This window comes from Danio rerio, chromosome 5 (genome assembly GCF_052040795.2).
Source record: "Danio rerio strain M-AB ecotype USA chromosome 5, GRCz13ab, whole genome shotgun sequence".
In the NCBI taxonomy this organism is placed as follows: domain Eukaryota; kingdom Metazoa; phylum Chordata; class Actinopteri; order Cypriniformes; family Danionidae; genus Danio; species Danio rerio.
The window spans coordinates 31,289,497-31,311,809 of record NC_141025.1 but is presented as its reverse complement, the minus strand read 5'-3'; the positions used below and the strand labels follow the sequence as shown (position 1 = coordinate 31,311,809).

Sequence of the window (22,313 nt, the reverse complement as noted above, 5' to 3'; positions counted from 1 at the left end):
TGCGGGTTCCAATAGGTTTTCTGCAGTATTTGTGATGATTGGGATGCAGTTCAACAGAAAAATCTACCTTCTACCTTTTCCAAATGATTAACTAGAAGTCAGGTTATTATTTGTTGCTCTCACAACTGGGATCAACAACAAGATTTTTGTGAGATAGTGTACAATCTTTTCTGGTGCTTAAAGAAGACAAAAAGAAAACAAAAAAGGAAAAAAAAATCCAGTAAGTGGCATTTATGTGTATAATAATGTCTTGTCAGGGCTCGAAATTAACTTTTTTACTTGGTAGCACCGGTGCTCCCAACTTCAAATATTTAGGAGCACCAAAAAATTTTTAGGAGCACCAGAAAAAATTTAGGAGCACCCACCAAAAATGAATGAGCACCGCTGCAAATTGCTTTTTAAGGGATTTTTTGTATTTTAAAACAACATTAATAGGACTGACAAAAACCAGAAACAACTATCTAACTAATGCTGCGAAGACATTGATATTTGTGTGCAATAATTCTAAAACGAATGTCTAATATTTAGGCCATAGAATATTAATGATGATAAAAAATGACAATAATAGTAACAATGAATTCCATTTCTCATTATGATGCTGCCTTGAATGTGCATGAATGTAGGTTATCTGCTATAAAAAGTCTGTTACTTTATGAAAAATAATTGTATAGTTTGCATCAAACAAAAATGAAGCATTGCAGTAAGAAATATTTATTTTGTACTGCTGTTTATATATGCATGTCAATTTAATAAATAATATTTCTGCTACAAAACAAACAAAAGATTATAATAAATCATTCAATTCAATGATGAAAGCTGCAAAAGTCATCAGTAAATAAATATAAAAATAATATACACCTCAAAAAAGAATAGACAAAAGAAAGTAAGTTGTCTCACTTCTATCACTCTTTAAAAGTTTTGGTTTCAGTTTGTGTCAATTTAAAGGTTCAGTCTGAGCTGATCTTCATTTTTCTGTCATAGTGGAAAGCAGGCGAGTCAGCCGACCCAATTTATGAGCAGGCAGAGCAGGATTCTTGCGCTAACCATCGGCGCAATACCAGTCTTTGTTATGAGCCGCAGTTTCAGTGTAAACTTAGTAAAGGCGAGCTTCTTTGGCGATGATATGTACAGTATTAGATTTGACTTTTAGCGAACATTTGCACTGAACACGCAGTGAATGCAACGCATGGAGGTTTGGGCACCTTCTCCAGGAAGCGCGTACTCGATTGATCTCAGCTGGCGGATCATTATTCGCCACGTGACATGTCATGATCGCTTTCATCTGCGCCTAAACTTTAGGTAGGGTTTGCAAACCTGTGTGCTTTAAGTTTTTACTCTTCAGCCGTTTGCATTTCCTGTGGTGATAAAAGCTCCTTCCCTGTCATCTGACAGTGGAATACCTTGTTGGAATATGAACCAATATAGCGGCAGGGAAGAGCGATTCAGCACGTTTTTACAAAAAATCAAAACAGGTCGCACTACAACTAGTATCTGCAGTCGCACTAATGCGCCCAAATATATTATGAGGTCGCATAGATTAATTTTCGGGCGCATATGCGACCAAAATGGTGGCAATTTCGAGCCCTGCTTGTTCATGTTAGAAGAGAATGAGGACACTAGAAAACAGTATAATACCATTAACTAGAATTGTACATTTCCTAAAGAAAATGTGAGTGGGGTTTGCGTGGCAAATCGATGGGGTAAAATGCATTACCAAACTGGGCAAAATAGCAGTAAATGCAGAGAAATGGTTAAATTCATGTGTTTATGTGGTTGCTAGGGTATTGTAAATGGTTACTAGGCTTAAATAATAGCTTAAATAATCATTAAAACCCAGGTCTGCAGAAAAGCATACATAAACATATCAAACCTTGAAGCAAATGAGCTACAGCAGCAGAAGAAGAGCACAATAGTCACACTTTTGTCAGTTAATACCAGCAAACTGAGGCTACGATTCACACTGACTCTAAAAATTCATAATTGGTTATTGGAAAATTGCATGGTCTGATGAGTCTTGATTTCTGCTGCAACATTTCAGTAGTAAGGTCATATAAATATACGTCGAAATTTCTGTGGAATGTCTAGCACCTTGTTGAATCAATTAAGGTAGTTGTGAAAGTAAAGCAAGTACTACTTGCAAGATGTAGTAAAGTGGCCAGTAAGTGTATATAGACTGTGTTCGTTCAACAGCTGTGAAATAATATTTGGTTTACTCACTAACCCATAAACATGTAAGAGATGAAGAATTTATAAGCCATCTGCGGTTTTGCTTTGGTAGCTGTTACTGTGGCAGCACTCTTATGTTATTGTGTGGTTTTTGTAGGATGTGTTGCTCATGTTTGGTATGAGCATTTGTTACATTTATTGTGTTAAGAGAGGTGTTGGTCGGTCGGGCAGGATGTGGTTAAATTAGCAGTGGATGTCATTTGTTTATTTGTGAGGTTAGAAATTATGCTTGTGTCAGCTTTTAATGGGGTGTCTGAGGTTATGACAAAGTTGTTTGTAAGTACACACTGAGGTTTGGTGATTTAAGTTAATGAAATGTAAGTTGGCAAATAGGTATAGATTTGATCATTTATATGGTAAATTGTCACTTTTTATTTTTATAAGTGATTTTTTTATTGTTTTATATTCTATAAGCGAAGACTTATGAAAAATCTGAATTGTAAAAATAATGTAAAAGTGTTTTATGAAATCTACATGCTGAAATAATGGTACAAAAACTGTCAAGGTACCTTTTAAAGGACTTCAAAGAGAATATATTTGTCATTTTCAATAAGTACACTTTAGGCCCTAGTATATATTAAGATACCAGTATGGATCTTTTATGGCCCATTTCCACTGAGAGGTACAGTACGGTACGGGTCATCTTTATCAGGCTTGTGTTTCCACTGCCAAAAGGGTACCCTTCTGGTGGGCGTGGTGTACGACAGAAAGTTTCAGATGAAGTAATTTTTACTTGAGGAAAGGTCTACAGTAAAGCTGTATGGGTCATTCACACATCATATGAGCAGCATTTCTCACAACACAGATGCTTTATGCACATAAATACTTGTGTATAAATGTTCATTACTTACCTTTCTATGAACATGATTTGATTATAGCTGCAGATCAATGACAGTGCGACATAGCCTACTGTAACATCTGCAATTAAATAAAATAAATAAATAACTGCAACATATATGAGCACACACAGCCCCTTACAGTCTCTGATATGTTATCAATTACAGAAAAACTACACACAGCAGACCTTTAGTCCTTATTTGGGTTCAAAAACAACACGAAATATAGCCCAAAGTCAGTGCAAACCTCTCATATCTGTCCTTAATCTTCTGCAGCACGTGTAGCCTCTTGTTAGAAAGTAATTCCATCATTCTGAGTTCATAATAGTCCAGAAGGTGATGATAATAGTTAATCATGTACTGAAAACCATAATAAGTTGACTGAACTAAATTAATTAAGTAAACTTATTGCCTCAATTTAATTGAGTAATGGAGTCTCCCAAAACTTGTAAATTTAAATTTAATAAACTTGCCGGTTTTGTATACTTACATTTCACAAAACTAAGGTGTACTTAGTACTAAGGTTGCGCAGTGGGTAGTACGATCGCCCCACAGCAAGCAGGTCGCTGGTTCAGGATCTGTAGAGCTGAGCATTAATGGATTTGCTCTTCAATGTTTGGACTCTCAGTAGTGATTATTAAACCACACTGAACTGAACTAAACTGAACTGAACTTAAACTCTGATAACTGAACTATACTGTTTCAATTTACTATGATCTTTTTTGTTAAGCTGCTTTGACACAATCTACATTGTAAAAGCGCTATACAAATAAAGGTGGATTGAAATGAATGATAGATCAAATGTTAAACTTTTACTCTGTTATGTTAAACTAAGCAATGACTTAGGCCCACAGGGAATCACGCGCAGAAATTCGCTGATTTTTAGCCCTATCGAGTCGATTTATTTACGTGTGTAAATGTGTGTAAATTTATATTTTTTCAGTTTTTAAAATTAATTTCAGTAACATTTTTGACTAACATGAAAGCTTTTATTTGATACATTTACAATACAGTTTGTTAAGTAAAATTTTCTTTCTGGTATTATATTATATGATAGACTTGCTTTGTTTACCAACCAAATAAGTGGATCTAGATGGATTTGTATTGTAAGCTATTACGGATACTCTCAAAATAATTCCACATAAATCCACATTTTTTTTTATTTCATTTTATTTATTTTTTTTTTTTTTACAAAATTCTCTGCAAAAATAGCAAAAAATGTCTGTAAATTCTGTATGGCCCAAGCAGTGACAAAAAAACTATGATGTTCTTTAGCTTCTGCTGTAATTCAGACTCAACATTGCATATATTTCTATGGGACAATTGGGAATCTGCACATTGTGGTATTGATGCTGAAATGATATATTGTGCAGCCCTAGTCCCAGCCTTAAAAGACATGCACAATATTCTCAATGAAATTTATTTTTTTTTTGTGAGGGAATAATAAAATAATTTATGAGAGTCATGCAACGGATTAAGAAGCTTAAAAACTCATATAGAAAATCTGCTCTAAAAAAACAAAACAAACAAACAAAAAACCTAACAAATAAACTGTTAATATACTACTGTCTTGACAGAAAGCGTAAAGCCTACAAAAAGCCTATAACAAATGTGGAAAGTTATTGCGTATCATTTAACAAACTGTATTAAACTGTATTTAACAAATTGTATTTCAGTTTACGCACATGGCTGGTAATTTAATATTAATGAGATATCAAATGATGTCATTAAGCTGCCCTCTTGCCAGTCACTTATGATCATGATTTTGAGATTCAATAGATCTTCCTTTCACAACACTCATGAGCTCACACAGCAGTCTCAGATCAAATTATTCAGATATTTTAATCTGATTCACAAACCCATTTTAAGAACAAATATAACCAGAAGTAAGTTATCATGACTAAAGATCCAAAATCTGACAAACCATCTAGATTGTTTTAAAAAAGTTACTTAAGAGAACTTACCCTGTTCTATAGAATAATACAGTGAAATTGAGGCTTGATGCTGACAATCTCCAACAGTGTGAAATACCACTATAAAAACACTTAAAAATAAAGGTTCTTTATTGACATTGATAGTTCCATGAAGAACTTTTAGGTTGCATGAAACCTTTTATTCCATTAAAGGTTTTTAAGGTGACAACAGTTTCTTTAGATTATTTAAATGTTTTTGACACTAAGAAAAATGGTTCTTTTAAGATCTGGAAGGTTCTTTGGGGAACCCAAAATGGTTCTTTAATGGCATCACTGTGAAAACACCCCTTTGTAATCTGTATCTTTTAAGAGCGCGTATGACTTGTGCGCTTCTGATGCTTCTCTAAATTTCATTTGTGGTGTTCCACATATGAAAGAGTTTGGGGTTTGGAATGAAATGAAGGTGAGATACTGTCATGAATTTTCATATTTGAGTGAACTATCCCTGTAATTATATGAAAACTTGCACACAGATATTTGTTCTTATAATACAAACCAGATATAGAATATATAACAGTCAAATAAGTATATCTATTTGTAGCATGCAAGAAGCCATCATACATTCTACATTTTTTTTCTGGCTCGCATGTGTTTAAGCATCTAAAGACCTACATTTATGTTCATGAATCAGCTCCCAACCCCCAGCTAGTTTACAAAGATTGCCATAAGTGGGCTTCTAGACTTTAAGGAATGAGAAGAATCTATTAATTGAGAGACATGGAGTGAAATATGATATATGACATGGAAAGTATTCAGTATTTCTTATGTCACTAATTGAAAACTATCGGACATTTCTGATGACAGGAGCATCAGCTCTTACAAAATATATATTTGTTAACCGCAAAACAAAATTATATTTAGCCAGACACGTAGACTGACAGCAGAATGTCTGGACTCTATCACTGCTTTTTCAGTGGTCATTGTCTGCATTCTTTCTCTAACGCAGGAGTCATAATTTGCAAATGAATACATTATTTTTCATTGTTTGAAACAAAGAGAAATAAAGATACACATGGCTATAAAAAGAACATATGAGTAAAAATAAGCTTGCCGCGCTCAGATGTTAAAGCCGCTCCAAACCCAAAATAAAAAATAAAAAACTAAACAAAACTCTGCCCTTATATGAATGGGACCGCACCAAAGTTGACAAAGGGGTCACCCAGACACAAATACATTCCAACCAAATAATTTCACATCACTCAAAACAAATAAATAAAATATAATACTTAAATCATCATCACTTAAAATAAATCTTGAAAAAAAAACTATTTCGCTCTGCTTTTTTTAACATTAACCAGCTGTTCCCTGCCCTCCTTTTGCATCTACAAAAGAAACAACATAAACTTTCTGACTTAGAGTATATTAAAACAAATCGATAAAGGAAAAATATATAAAATACTAAAAACATTTAAACTTTTTTAAACTCAGTACATTTAAGCTATGTGAGGCCTCTGTCTTCACATACAAAGCACCAATTAGTGTTTATCAAGTGTTTAGGTACATAAAAATTCATTCATTCATTTCTTTTCTTTTCGACTTAGTCCCTTTATTTATCTGCGGTCGCCACAGCGGAATTAACCGACAACTTATCCAGCCCATGTTTTATGCAGCGGATGCCCTTCCAGCTGCAACCAATCTCTGGGAAACATCCATACACACTCATTCACACTCATACACTATAGACAATTTTAGCCTACCCAATTTACCTGTACAGCATGTCTTTGAACAGTTGGGGAAACTCGAGCACCCGGAGGAAACCCACGCGAACGCAGGGAGAACATGCAAATTCCACACAGAAACGCCAACTGACCCAGCCGAGGCTTGAACCAGCGACCTTCTTGTTGTGAGGCAACAGCACTACCTACTAATGTAACATCAGTGATTTTAAAAAGATGAAAAAGATGAAGATGAACCAAGAGCAACAGTATTAAAAAGGAAAACCATTTTTTTTAAAATTATTTGCATTCTTGTTACTGCAGCTCAGGATATTTATTTGGTCTCTAAATTGTGCTATACTGAATATACACTTAAGATTTGATACTAGGTAAGTTAATGCAAACTACTGGACCTTTGCCACCTATAAGCATTTGGCATCATTCCTAAACAACCAATACGCTTATATCACGCAGCCAACATTTTAAAACATAAAAGCGAGGCTGTGGTGGGTAGAAATCCAGAAGTAGGATCAGCACTGTAAACATTGCAACAACAAAACTCCAGCTGTTACCACGTTTTCAAAGTGCAGAAATGGTGCAAACATCACTTTCACATCATTATAATTAGTTAAGTTTAATTTATACAATTAAAAGCATATTAGGTATGAAACAAACTCACAATCTTTTTTAGAGAATACTATGATTTGCCACAATATTCACCAGTGCTCAACAGAAATGACTGTGATTGTCTGTGAAGGTCATCAGTTCACCGCTCTTCACTGAGTGCAAATACAGACACACTGGATCATTTTAAAGCCACGAAGATCAGTTGAGTTATCAGCATATCGCTTGTCTGTGTTTACACTTGGTAAACCTCGGGTAAAGTGCAGTGAACTGATGACCTTCACAGCCACAGTCATTTCTGTTGAGCACTGGTGAATACTATGGCAAATCAGTGATGTTTAACTGTGCGCTCAACAGTGCTTAAATGTTAGCAGGAAATTTAATTTTTAAAATATAAATTTTAGTACTGAAATTCAGTATTGTGGCAAGTTTGATAAATGAGCTTAATAAAGGGCATCTAAAACATGTGTTTGGGAAAGATAACATTAGCTAACTAGTGCCATTTCCTTTAACGTAGTTAAAAACGAGGTCTGATATCCTTTTTAATTTTCACTATCCATTCATAACCGACCTTCGGGTCACTTAGAGGGCGGTGAAATTGTTAATTTGTGTCGCTTTCTCTTTGCTGATAAGATATGCAGCCAGGTACACAATGTTCCAGTGTAACTCAGGCGATAATTCCGGGTTTCTCCACACCCCAGCCTCAATTTGGCTTTTGAAATAGTGGCCGCATGAAATCAGTCTGTACAATCAACAAGCTTGTTAAAATAGCTAGGATCAGAATACTGCAGCACGCAGGTATACACTCAATATCACTGCAATAATATTTTATAATCTTTCAGAGCAGCCACATTCCAGGGCCCTATGTGTTCTGTTGCCCTTTTCTCCTCACTTATGACACGGCTGGGTGTAATGACTGTGAGATTCACTTATGGGAAGTCATTGTCCAACCAATGCATAATACTGTATCTGTGTGAATGACATAAAAATGTTAATTGCTTGTGTGAACCATGCATAATAACCATAAAGTATTAAAAAAAAAAAACTATTAAAATGTGCTGATATTTATTTACTTTACCACACTTACATAGTCATTCGGTGAAAAACACACTGTGTCAATTAGGGGTGAGTTCTGTGTGGATGACTCCATCACAGTTAGAGACTTACTGGCTAAACATATTTGATTAAGAGCACATGAAGCCACAGAAAAGAAAACATGACAGAAAAAGTAAAGAATCCAGTTTATAAATGTAGTTCTGATAATACCCAGGCTGCACAGTGATTATGACACAAACGTGTGTGTGTGTGTGATATTCCCCAATTGGACAGATTGTGTAGTCTATATACCATTTCATCTAAACTAATCATGACAGACGAGTTTGTTTTTCTGTGAATCTGAGAATATTCATTCATGTATGTGTTTTTACTTCTTTTCCACATATGGTGTTCAGTGACGTTAAACAGTTTTTCAGCTTCACCCTAAGTGTGCTCACAACCCTGTGTAAAGCTACTGATTAATTCTTGATTGTTTTGCAGTGGAGTGAAACGCGTGTTTATACACATGCTTTATCTAGATCTGGAGCCCTTTGACTGAGCTACGGGGCTTTTTTTTTGTACTGCAAATAGTTTAGGCAAACAAATCCTTATTTTCTTAGATATAGTTTGCATTTGTTGTTTTTCTTCGTTTAATAAAATTTGTTTAATGAAAACTAATGTTTTACATAGCAAGGTGTGATCCTAGATGGCATTATCGATAAATGCAAAATACACAATATTATTCATTCATTTTCCTTTGGCTTCGTCCCTTTATACTTCAGGGGTCGCCACAGTGGAATGAACCGCCAACTTATTCAGCATATGTTTACACAGGGGATGCTCTTCCAGCTGCAACGCAGTACTGGGAAACACCCATACACACTCATTCACACATACACACACACACACACACACCTACACTACGGCCAATTTCATTCATTCATTTTCTTTTCGGCTTAGTCTCTTTATTAATCTGGGGTCGCCATAGCGGAATGAACCGCCAATTTATCCAGCATATGTTCCACGCAGCGGGTACCCTTCCGGTCGCAACCCATCACTGGGAAACATTCATACACACTCATTCACACACATACACTACGACCAAATTTAGCATACCCAATTCACCTATACCACATGTGTTTGGCCTGTGGGGAGACCGGAGCACCTGGAGGAAATGCACGCGAACACGGAAAGAACATGCAAACTCCACACAGAAAGGCCGTCTGACCCAGCCGAGGCTCGAAAAAGTGACCTTCTTGCTGTAAGGCGAACATGCTGCTCCACTGCATCACCACTATGGTCAATTTAGTTTTTCCAATTCATCTATAGCACATGTCTTAGGACTGTGGGGAAAACCGGTGCATCGGAAGAAAACCCACAGAAACTCTGGGAGAACATGCAAACTCTACAAAAAAATGCGAACTGGCCTAGCTGGGATTCAAACAGGCAACCTTCTATGCTATGAGGTGACAGTGCTAACCACTGAGCCACCGTGTTGTCCCCACAATTTTTTTTTTACATGAAATAAAGAAATATTATTTCAAGGAGAATTCAAGCTGAGCACTGGCACTGTGATTTACAACAAAATGTGTAGAAATTGTAAATGCCTCCACTGCATTGCTTTATTAGCATCACTTTTGAATAAAGATACAGAACAAGGTTTTTTTGTTTGAGTTAGATTAAATTTAATTAAGGTCAACTGAAAAAATGTATGTGGTTAAAAAATGAATTTCAGACTGCCCAAAACAAATAATTATTTTGAAAGTATGTCCACTGACACATTTACAAGAACATTATAGAAAAATATATATATTTATTTATTTTTTGTAAATTAGTGTTGGTATTTAAGATTTAAAAAAAAATTGTGGCAAATATTTGTCTGATTATAATGTATTAGTAAGAGAGGCACACTCATTCTACAAGGGTGAGTAGCGGTGATATTTGTCCTTGTAGATTTAAAAGTAGAAAGATTTTTTTTTAATACTAGCCCTGTTGATTGTATTGTATTACCAAGGACTATTAAAGACATACAAGCTGACAATATTTTTACAATTCTATTTTTAGAAGTATATTTTTAATTGAAGTTTTTTTGTGGTGAGTGTAATATGGGTAACATTTTACATTAATTGTACATCAGTGATGATCTATTAATTTGCAAAGTAAACATTACTTTATTTTGAATTATTGATGAATTAAGGTGCATGCTAATCAAAAACTAACTTTAACTACAACATTAGTCATATGATTTTATGTGTGAATAGTGGCTACCTTAATTACTTGTTATTATAACCATATTAATTAACATTTAAGTTAAATAACACAAGCTGTTATTGGATAATTACGTTTTGATGACTTTACTACTCATGAACTCCTGTGTTTTAACACTTTTCTATTGTTATTCAGTGTAAATGCACTAGAGTCTAGTGACTGGATGGATGTGCATAAGGAGTTCATGAGTAGTTAAAAATGAGTTAACGATGATGTGCCCTTCCAAGTCAAGTCATGATATAACATTAACATATCATAAGTTCATGATGGTTAAATTAAGCATAAACTAATGTGGTAATTTATACATTAATTTGCAAACAAGCATGTACTAACAAGTAATTAAGATAGCTTAATCATAGTTAAAGTTGGTTCATGATTAGCACATGAATTAACTCATCATTAGTTTATAATAAAGTAATGTTTAGTTTACATATTAGTACATCATTATTCATGTACTGTACATGAACATTGTAAAGTGTTACCGTAATATGTGGTGTAATATTGAGGACCAGCGTTTTTGTGTATTTTATCTTCAACATGTGTATGATTTAGACTTATTAGATTTGTTGTGTATATTGTTTTAGATTTTGACGAAGAACACAGACAAAATATATTTGAGAATGTATTCCTGCATTGGCAAGGATGAATTTTTAGCAGTCATGTATTTAAGTCTTCATGTAAAGAGATGGACGCTGGCCAACGCAGGTGCAAATCCAAATGCAGGATTATTCAACAGAATGGTCAGGCAAGCAATGGTCAACACAGGGGCAAACGGATGTATACAGGCAAATCCAGAGTCAAAAGGCAAGCAGCAGACATTGTAAATAAACAAAACAATAAAGCAAGAGTCTAACAAGGCAAGTCATGTCGTAATGCTCACAGATAAACAAGACTCAGCAACTATTGTGTGTGTGTGTGTGTGTGTGTGTGTCTGTGCTGCTTTTAAAGTCTAGTAATCAGTTCTGAACAGCTTAACCTTTGTGTGTCAGCAATCAGCAGAAAACTGGAACAGGTGTGAGTGTGTGGTGAATCACAGGATTTGTAGTCAATATAGTGACAGATTAGTAGTCCTAAGTCAAAGTCAATGATTCCTAGCAATTTACAAGTCTTGATTGCTGGTGATTGTGACACTTCAATATCATATGAACTTGTTCTAGTATGCTTAATTGGTGCTCAGAAAGATTTATTGTTGTTATTAGTACTAATAGCTTTTTTCTCTTAAATATTAAAAACAAATAATTATGAATAGAATGTTTTTCTCAAATAATACAGTAGTTTACTTTACTTTTTAATTGTCACATTTGGTCAATTCAATTCATCCATTCTACACATTTAAAAAATAATGCATAGTTTCTGTCACCAAACGTAGTAATTTAGATATGCCACTGAGACACGAGTGCTCCATCATCTAGCCTAAAATGTTCCCCTGTGTGCTTCCCTGTTTCCCCGCTCTTTCTGTTTTGAAAAACACTTCAGGGATTTTTGCACACTTTTGCATCTGTTTTCTCTCATGCTGTCTGTTTGCATTCATTAGCCAAATATACAGAATAAACAAATTTAAAGCTACAGCCCGAGCATCTGGTTTCCAGTGTAATGGGACTGAATGCAGATGAACACAGGAAAAAGTCATTCAAGTATTTTTCCTGCTCCTTGCATTAAGGCTTTGTGATCATCTCTGATTGATACAACACAGAGATCAAGAGCATTCCTTCTGATGGAGTGTAAAAGAAATCACTGAATCTAGTTCTTGTCATGCAGTCATAGCAAGTACATGAAGTTCAACCAATTCATAAAATGCATAAGTCAGGGTGGGATTGTAGAATGTTATGTGAATATTACTGGCATTTTGTTGTGAAATGCAAATATGACACATTTTAACTTGTGCTGCACAATATATAGTTTCAGCATTGATATCACACTGTGCGAATCTACAATATCACAGGATCTGCAATATTGAGGTTTGATTAACCAGAAAACCTCAAAACATGTGATTTCAGGAGTCATTTGCAAAATTAAACTCTAATAATATGAGAGTCTTTTATTTGGATGTGTTTTTAAGGCCCGTGACTGTAAGATTTCAAGTGAATTTAAACCATTTGGGCACAAGAAATGATAAAGTTTACCGCTTTAACAAAGGTAAATTGTGTTTAATTATTTAATACAGTAAACACGATGCAGTGGTTTTATGACATTTGATTATTGAATTTCTGCACATTTCTAACACTGTTAAACTCGAAAGAAAACCATCAAAAACCATTTATATTTGTTCTGTTGCTTTCATCTGTGCTTTAATTTATTTTATTTTGTATATTTTATGCAGATCCTCTACAAACAATTCCAATCACTACAAAATTAGGAATTCTTTCCAAAATAGGGTCATCTGGTGAAATCCTATCACATTATATATCACAGAAATAGCAAATATTGCAATGTCAGTTTTCTGTCATATCATGCACCCCCAATTTTAACCCCTCAGACCTAAATTATGTTTCAAGTTTTAGAAAAATGTAGAAGTACATTTTAATTTCCTATCATTTCCATAAACGACACAAGAAATTAATTATAAAAATGTCAACATTCTTTCATTTCGATGGACGTCAGGTTAAAACAGTTGGACTGCAAAAACAATATACCATGAATATTGCATATGTATCAATATAAAATTAAATTAAAAATATTTACTTGGAGTTTCTTCTGAAGATCACAAAGGACAAGATTATAATATTCAACCTTAATTTGGAGGTTTTTCTTTTATAGACTGCACATTATTAGAACTCAAAATAATGGACAGACATATTTTAAAAACTCCTCATTTAAAGTTTGCAATTCTACAATTGATATTTAAGTTTTATTTGTAAATAAAATCCTTTTTATTTATACAATATCTGAAATATTGTCCAACATATTAATAAATGTGAACAAAACCATTGAAAACGTTGCTTTCTTCTGTTTTTGGACCAAAGTGATGCCATGCTACTCTTCAGCATATTCAGTATTTTTTTAAATTATAGCAGACAGAGCCTTGGAATATAAATGTCCAATGACATAGACAACAGGCTTTAAATTAGGTCAAATGCATTGAAAGCAAAAATAAAAAAGACCTGACATATGATGTCCATTGTAATGGATGCAGGTTCCGTAAGGGTTCAAATTTGTTCATGTTGCCAAACCATTTTGTGTATCCCTTGTTTAAATGCTTGGACTGTTTTAATGTAACCAATGTCAAAACATTCAGTGGAAAACACTATTCAACATTGGCTCAAACTGTTTCTCTGTTCTCAAGGGCTAACACAGACCATTTAAACCAGGGATGCTGTACAAACATGTCCTCTCGGAGCACACTGTGAGGTTCAACCCAACCGCTGCATGGAAGACAGTGCGTCACAGCAGAGGATCCCCTTTAGGTGAGCGAAAACTGATGAAGTCAAAATACTGCACCAAAACAACACCAAGAGTTGACATGGAGAGAGAAAAAGACGTTCATCAGAACCATGTGTTTGGGTGCACTTTGGGTTTAAGGAAATGTGTTGAATCACACATTACGGGATGTGCGTCACTTGACACGTTTATTGTGAAAAATAACGAACTGAACTGCTGGAGATAATGAAGTGCAGCGGTTTGGGTCTCTGTCTGTTTTTTTGTTCTGTCCCTTATCCTGTGAACATTCGACCTTGGAGTCTGGCTTTTTAAAAGCATTAATCAGGATGCATGACGCATTTTGTGCTCTACATTTGATCAGCCATGATATGCTGAGTTGGCGGCTTGTCTCTTCAGGGAGCAAAACAGCCTTTTGTGTGTGAAATTTATATATGCATGTTTCCTTGTGTGTTCATGCCTTATTTCATTCCCTTATCTTTGTGATCCCTGGAGTATTCATCGTTGCGGTTTTTGGCTTTGAGTACTCGAAACGTCTAATGTTATGAGTGCAATATGAAACACATGTTGATTCAGACACGTACAGTCAGCCATCTTCCAGGAAGGACGAGGATTGAAGTTAATTTTGGAATAATGAGACAACAGGTTTGAGGATTGTTGTTAAGAAGCCCCTTCTTTGGATTCCAGTTTGCAAAATAAGGTAAAAGATTTTGCTTTAAATCTGTAGGTCAGCGAGACAGAGTTTGAAAATAAAGAGAAAAGGGCTTAAATAACCACTCAACACTTTTCTCAGTATTTTGATGACTATTGTTAGACACAATGTAGTCTGCAAATGATTATACTCTTTCATTGTCATTTCACAAAGCTCACATTTGTTGCTCAAATATTGAATCAATTACCATGCAAGAACATTACATTATATTTCATTGGTTTGGACAGCGTATAATAACAGGGTAGATCTTCTCCATGTGCCAACAGATACTCTGAAACAGGAGGTTTTACAGGGAAGAATTGAAGAAGAGGAAGAATAATATCATAATTTTTGATAAAATTTGGTGCTACAGTACTCTTACAATACTCGACAGTACTTTAGCTTAGTCCCTTGTTTTTTCACAGTGGAATGAACTGCCAACTATTTTTATGTTTTCCACAGCGGATGCCCTTCCAGTCACAACCCAGTATTGGGAAACACCCATAGACTACGGCCAATTTAGTTAATCCAATTCTTCTATAGCGGATGTCTTTAGATTGTGACGGAAATCGAAGCACCCGGAGGAAACCGGGACTCAAACCAGCGACCTTCTTGTTGTAAGGCGACAGTGCTAACCACTAAGGCACCGTGCTACTCATGCCACAGTACTTTTATTAAGATAGATACAGTAAAGGTGGACAGCAGAAAGAAAATACACAAAAAGCTCTATAACACCAAACAATACATGCTAAATAACAATATATGAAACAAAACAAATTCCAATCCGCAGTTAAAACATTTACACTGTTCCAAAAAACTTTAAGACTTTAAAAATATTTTTGAGAGATTGCAAAATTATTAAATTCATCTTTAATTATATTTTTACAATGTAGATTGTATCAAAGCAGCTTAACATAGAAGTTCTGGTAAATTGAAACTGTGTCAGTCCAGTTTTCAGAGATAAAGTTCAGGTTAAGCAAGAGATTGTACACTTTCATTAACATTAAAAACTGATATTAATTGTGCTGTTGTTGGTAAGGCACAAAATAATGGATTGAATTTTCAGTGGTGTAAATAAATATTTTTAATGAATAAGGTAAAAACACTGGAAAATATATTTTAGCACATCTCAAAAAAAAACTTTCATATATATATATATATATATATATATATATATATATATATATATATATATATATATATATATATATATATATATATATATATATATATACATATATATATATATATATATATATTTTTTTTTTTTTATATTGGCCATTTAACATTTGCATTGCAATTTGATTAAAAGGAGTTACCTTAAGCCAGTCTTATACTTTAGGACTATATGTCAGTCTACCTCTGATTCACACCTTACAATAATCTGAAAAGAGTTTGGAATTAGAGATGCTCCGAGATGATACAGATACCTTGTCATGGTGAACGGCGATACCGAGCATCGATACTGATACTTCAAGCTTTATGATGCCTAAAGCACAAATTTCCCTCTAAGTATGAACCTTAAGTGGAGATCTCTCCTTACCTAAAAGAATAAATAAAGGATGTTGCATACAGTATAATCCCTTAATCACGTCTCTTTTAACCATTTAGTGTGAGCTTGTAATGGTCAGATCCAGATTTACAGAAAATAATAGATAAAATATGTTTAAAAAATGGTAAGAAATGACTGACATGATTGAAGAAGAATGCAGCATGTCTCAGTGAATAAAATGTTCGGAGCATAGGCATTATTTGATGCATAAGAAGTGCAAAAACACCTTAATACGTTACTTTTTTACTAAAAAAGATAATGGGTCCATAAACTACTGTTTATTGCACTAACTAGGCCTATATTAGTAAAAGTTATACTGTATTATTAATTAAGTAAAATATTTGTAGCTAGGTTTTAGTGAACTTCAAATATTATCAAAAGTATTATCAAAATGTAAAAAGGCCTAAATACATGCAAGGCCATTAAAATATTTGCTGATCTCCAACTCTTGATAGCTGCTCTATGATTGCAGCTCTGGACAGTTACAGCAGCTTGATGAGAGAGCGGGGATTTTCTTTACCGCACTATTTGCTTAACCTTACAAATAGCAAACATCTAAAAAACGGATCAATGGAACAGACAGAACAGCAAGCAGCTTACAATGATGGAGTCTGGTTCAAGCATGACGGCCGCTGGACTTGACCGAATTGAAAGACATTATTTGTGCTTTACACGCATGGCTGGTATTATTTTGTTTAACTCTTTCCCTGCAGTTATTGAAAGAAAACCAAAATGCTTCCCTGCGTCGAGTTTAAGGCAATCCGTGTTTATTACAAAATAAATAAGCTTTAATTTTATGATTTGTGCCATTGTCATTGTCTCAGATTGCACACCTAACTACCTAATATGGTAATTAAAATTATATATATAATTTTTAATGTTTATATTTTAATCGCAAAATTGTCTGCCAATTTCTGGGAATTAATGACACAAAATAAGTCATTTTTATAGCGAAAAATCACCCCAAAAAAATAGCGAAAAACCAGGGGGTCTGGATATAGTATACAACAAGGCACATGTGGTCAGAACACAAACGAGTCGAAGGTAGTAAACAATTAAGCGGTTCTCTCAAAGAAAAGCATGTCTAAGCAAAATGCTAGCAGGCCTCGTAGCTCTGCTCACGCTTTGCGTCTTTGCCCTTGTTTGGTTTCCCCCGGTCGGTGCAATGATGCGCAAACAAGTGCCGATGGTTGGCCACGCCTACTTGTAGCTTTTTTTGTGTTCTTCAGGAACCTATGGGTGACGTCACGGATACTACGTCCATATCTTTTACAGTCTATGGTTTTTTTATTGCTGTTTCCTTTCCATTTACTTGTTTCGTTTAAAATTTCACGAGTCCTGAGCAGACGCCATACAAAATCCACATGCTTTATAGCTTTTCTGTGGTGTTTCTGTGGTACTCTTTTGCTTGCATGACAGTAGTCCTGCTCACCAAGCATGTCAGCGCTTGCTCTGATCCATTTGTTGTGGTAACTAAATAATTGAAGCAATAAGCCAGGCTGGACTCAGATCAGTACCATGGTGCCGTATGGGAGCTGTCTATGATGTAGATCGCAGAACTGGCAGTATCTGCACTGCTTTGGCTTTCATTTTGCATGCATTACATCCACACCCTACATATTGAAATATTCATTGAGGCAAACGTTGCTTTCATGCAATCATTATTAAAAGTGCATTACTCTAAATAACATCACACAAGGATTTTATTATGTGATCTATTACAGCAAACAATAGTTGCTCAAAAGATCACTTGCTGAGTGTGTATGACAAGTCTAATACGTCATTTTATTTGCACTTGGTTTCCTTGAGCGTGTCATCAGAAATGCGAACGTAAGGGATTGTGACTGATGGGTAATTTCTATGGTATGAGGTGCTGTCTTGCTTTTTTTTTCTATAGATTATTTTGGCTGAGTCAGTGTGTGAGTCGCTCTACCAAGGTCAAGCCAATGAGATCACGCTTTTAAAACTAAATTATTCTCATCTGCACAAATAAGACGATCTAGCACTGCTCGTCGTGTTCACCCCTGAGGTAATGGTAAAGGAAAAAATTCAACACTTGACTCTGGCAAAATGTGCATTTTCTCCTTCTAGTCATTTATCTTCTAATGAGGCAAAAACAATAAAAAATTTTTTTTTTTCGAAAGAGAAGACATATCGTCTACATGTCTGGCATTATTAAGAGTTCTACTTGTCTTGGATGTACTGTCAAAGGCTCTGTGACTGTGAATTGTTTACTGTCTGGCGTCTAGAATTAAGAATTAGACCGGGTCATTGCTTTTGTCTTGTGTTACTGTCTTAGTTTCACAGTAACATACAATGGTCAGGGTTTTAAATGGTCATTTATCATTCTGAGGGTGCACTTCAGAGTTTAAAAAATGTTGTTCAGTGTTTTTACTTTTAAACTAACAGTGGGAACTCTTGTGATTCTGTGTGGCTGCTTTTGCTTACAGATCAGAGCTAAAAAGAGGTCCATGTTTTATGACCCAAACCACACACTGTAAAACCAAAGTGAAATGAGTTAATTTAGCTAAAGTATTATTTAAAGTTTATACTTAATAGAAAAGTTATTACTTTATTGAAAAAAGTTGGATGAACTCAAATTGATTGTATTACATTGAACTAAAGCTGACTGAGATCATACGTACAGTACATGTTGTGTTTTTTTTTTTTTGTGGTATATCTGGAGCAGGCATGGGGCGATAACCATTTTTAAGGTATACCGCGGTTATGGTATTTTCTGTAATACCATTCCTAGGGTTTGAGTAAGATATTTTATTTACATTTTTTTTTGGAACAGCAGCAGAAAAAATATTCTAAGATGCCGTTTTAAATTATAATAAAATCTGTGTTTTTGAAATTAATGAAGACAGCAGAAGTTAATGATTTATTTGATTTATTTAGCCTGACATAATTACTGCTCTAAAATATTTTAAATCTTTCAAAAATATATATTATATTGTTTTCAAAGGGGAAAAAGGTTTTTGTTTTTCACTCAGACATTTAAAAATAAAGTATTTTAGAGCAGTAATCACAGTGCCGTGAAACCATGATATTTATTATTAAGGTTATCATGATGTCAGATTTTATACTGGCCCATGCCTAATCAGGAGAGATGTTTTAGTTTTTGGGCTAAAAGTGTTGTGAAAAATTGATTCAGCATTGATTATGAGATTTTTAACATGCAAACTTGAACATTCTCTCTGCAATTGATTCTAATGTCTCGTTTTCACTAAGTGGTATAGTACAGTACGGTACAGTTCGGTATGGGTCACCTTTATAAGGCTTGTGTCTCCACTGCCAAAGGCTACCAATGGTACCCGTTTGGTGGGTGTGTTCAACAGAAAGTTGCAGTCAACATCATCCAGATATTATATGAGAAGCTTTTCTTACTAAACAAATGCTTTACATACCTAAATACATATGTATAAATGAATGTTTATTACTAACTTTTCTATGAACGAATTTGATTATAACTGCAGAGCAATGATAATGTGAAAGAGCCTACTGTAACATCTGCGAAAGTATAAAATAAAATAAAAAATAAATAAAAATAAATAAAACCATTAAGAACACATAAAGAGACTTACAGTCTTTGAAATGTTACAAATTTACAAATTAAAAATACCCCAAACTTACATTTAGGTCCTATTTGGGTTCATAAGTCATACAAAACATATATTTTTTTATATATTTTCATATGTTTTATGTTCATATTTTTATTCTTCACCACCACATGTAACGTTAGCATCTTGTTAAAAAGTAATTTAGTGGAAACGGGCCACAAGCTAATTAACAGCAGATTACGCTGTAGGCTTCAGAAACAGCTATGTTGTGCTTGCATCCACTTCTTTTTAAAGATACCACTTAAACTTAAATAACCATTATTAAAGCAAGGAAAGGTTTAAGTGAATTACAAGAGTGTTCATAGTGAGCTGTGTTTACTTACCTGTACATCTCATGACATAATGTATAGGTACGTAAGCGATCTTCCTCATAAGCTGGTGTAATTCAAGATATAAAAGTGAAGCAATTTGAAAATCTCAGAATAGATGCAGAATCAATTTGTCGAACAATTATTTTGCCACAACTCTATTTAGTGCCCTATTCTTTCTGAAATGCATAAAATGCAGATGGAAATGCAGGATCCAGTCATAAAAATGGAATTTGATTTCGTATTTTGGATGAATAGATCACAAGTAGTGCTTTACACCTAAGCAGATTGCAAAATACTGTAGACTATTGTCTGAGAATTGTATATGATCTGTGACTATCTTCCGTAAAATCTGTGATTGTCAAAATAAAAATCTTCAGTACTTCAGTAATCAGTGCAAACCTGGTAAAAATGGCTTCCAATGATTGGATTCCAATGAAAAACCTTTGAATTAGTTCATTTGTAAAGCTGCATTTTTAGATACACTGTGTGCATGTGGTTGAACCTGTAAGGCAAATGCTGGTGAAGAGCCCATAATTCATTTGTCATCACATATTATGTCCAGTCTGTTGGTCAGTGAAACTTTACTGTCATTGAGTTTTTAGCACTAAGAAAATCTTCTTGTCCAACCAACTTGGCCAGACATACATTACTGTAGATCCTGGCACACAAGCAATGTTGTTTGAATTAATTTGCCAAGAAACAGTTGTACATAGTCCTGAAGGCCATAAATGGCAATGCAGAGACATTAGTTTAACAGCATATCTCTCATACTAATCTGCAAAAGCAGCAAGGGGGGTTTCATTGTTTCTTAATAGTAGTTATCTTTCCCCACCATGGTAGTTTTCATTATTATCAAATCTACAAACAAACGTTCTGACTGATTAACAGAGCATACAGGAATGTGTACTGGTGATTATGAACCTGCATTCGTTTTCATTTTTTTGGCATCTTCTCAGACATTTAGCAGTATTTTTAGATAAGAAAAATATTGATGTGTACAAAGAGACTTTATTTTTGTTTTTTGACACTATACGCAACTCAAAATTAAATTAACTTCCAATGCGATTCTAGGCGAGTCTGGACACAGATTGTCTTTCTCAGGGGTAAATGAAGTAATCTGAGCGATGCTTTGAGGTCTGAGGACAGAGAGAGCTTATCTGTTGTGCTTTGGCAGGCTGTAGTCCTAGTTCTGATCTCTATCAGGTTGAGCCAATGAATATTTATGTTTGGTGCTCCTCATTTCATCTTTATCAGTTTAACATACCATGAATTATGACTGCTAATCCATTATGTCTTTCAGCTTTGCCCTGGAAGTTCTCAAGATCAAGGGTTTCCAAGCCTTTGTATATGGCAAGTTGGGCAATAAAAAATAAAGTATTCAGGATACTAATTATTAGTTTTAAACAACAACAACAATAATAATAATACTAATAATAATAATTAAAAAAAATAATAACAATAATAATAAATATATTCTGAAATAGACATAAATGAATTTAATTACATTCAATTAAAAAAAACTATTGCATTCATTGGAGAAGGATTTTTAAAAATCTATTTAAAGGTTATTTAAATTATTTCAAACTTTGATTTATGTATTATTATACATTTTATTTGTAACTACATTTTAAAAACCGAAACTCAGCAGTAAATAAGTGACACTCTTAATAGGAACAAATGTGTTATGTTTTTTCAATCTATGATTTATTTATTTTTTGTAGGTAATTTATTGTATTTTTAGATGTTGACAGTGGCTGTAATTTTATATGGATTGGTGAAATCAATTCTGATTTGTTTAAATAGGCAGCTTTTCCGGGAAAAACTTTGCAATAACCATTCGGCCATTCATTTTTCAAGCCAGGCTCATTCTAAAAACATGCCGCTGTATACATTTCTGGAGAGCGCCGAATACGTCTCAGGAGCTACATTTTTTGCTTTTTTAGATTGTGTTTTCGCAAATCCACCAGGACCTGTGTAAGCTTTTTGAGATCTCAAATTTCTCTTGCGAGTGCCATTCGCGTCTACTTTTCTTACCTAAATCCATCAGAGGCCGCTGTCGACTGACTGTTTGACTGACTGAATGACTGACTGATCCACTGAACTTCCATACTCCATCAATAAACTCAACCAACAGTGTTTTCAAA

At 34.4% G+C, this 22,313-nt stretch overlaps 1 protein-coding gene across 2 annotated transcripts in view; it reads left to right on the top strand.

Annotated features, from left to right (window-relative positions):
- Positions 1 to 22,313, top strand: part of adamts8a (ADAM metallopeptidase with thrombospondin type 1 motif, 8a) — a 202,840-nt gene that overhangs the window by 67,549 nt on the left and 112,978 nt on the right. For both annotated transcript variants that reach the window (XM_087253564.1, XM_087253563.1), the window contains one exon: positions 13,901 to 14,021. The gene's annotated coding sequence lies outside the window, so the exon portion shown is untranslated. The remainder of the gene's footprint in view (positions 1 to 13,900; positions 14,022 to 22,313) is intronic.